We start from the raw sequence: 1,079 nt of genomic DNA on the forward strand, positions 1-1,079 counted from the left end.
CATAAGCTACATAGGAAGCCAGATCCTTTTTTCCTGGTCACTGCTGTTTTCTAGCATCTAACATAATGCCTAGCCCAAAACGCCTCCTAAGGCACAAGGGAAATATTTGTTGGGTTGAAGCGAAGGAATTGCAAGTTCAGAGGACACATTTACCGAATTAGAGATGGAAAAGAAGTTAAGACTTTGTCATTGTTAAATTAACCACTGAGAGAGGCCGTGCAGGGGGAGGAGAGTGCGCCTGTCCTAATGGACTTTACAATAAATGTGGTCTAGTTGATGAATGCCGCTAGTTGGAATTTGGGTCTTCTGGAAAAAAATGATAAAACCATCTCCGGAGACATTGTGTATTCAGTTCATTTAATATTTATATTGAGCTTCTTAACTTAGCATCCTCAAGGAGACCAAAAATGATAGTTGGAGTCCACAGAAGGCTAGCAGGGGATGGGCTAAGCACACCCCCACTCTCCCAGTCCCCAGGAAATCAACACAGACAGAGTCAAATTTAGGTGCTCCACAAAAGGGTGAGACGGGATTCCAGAAGACTCAGAAAGGAAACGACACGCTCTCTCACCTCTTTCTCCAAGATTCTAGCAGAGGTTTAAAAAAGTAGGTTTGCTATGACTAGGAACATATAAGACCGGTATCAGTTAGGGTAGGGCAGAGGTCAAAAAGAGACCCCGACATTCAATGCTTAAATAAGGTAGAATTTCACTGTGCTCTCTCATCATAGTCTATCGGTGAGCAAACCAAGCTAGCAGGGAACTGTGCTCCACACAATAATTACTAAGGGCCAGGTGCAGTGGCTCACGCCTGTAATTCCAATGCTCTGGGAGGCTGAGGTGGGAGGATCTCTTGAGCTCAGGAGTTTAAGACCAGCCTGACTCTGCCTCTACCTCAAATAGAAAAATTTGCCAGGTATTGTGGCGGGTGCCTATAATCCTAGCCACATGGGAGGCCAAGGCATGAGGATCACTTCAGCCCAGGAGTTTGAGGTTGCTGTGAGCAAGGCTGAAACCACGGCACTCTAGCCTGGGCAACAGAGTGAGAGACTCTCTCTCTCTCTCTCTCTCTCTCTCTCT

This window comes from Otolemur garnettii, unplaced genomic scaffold (genome assembly GCF_000181295.1).
Source record: "Otolemur garnettii isolate 467f Iridium unplaced genomic scaffold, OtoGar3 scaffold00010, whole genome shotgun sequence".
In the NCBI taxonomy this organism is placed as follows: domain Eukaryota; kingdom Metazoa; phylum Chordata; class Mammalia; order Primates; family Galagidae; genus Otolemur; species Otolemur garnettii.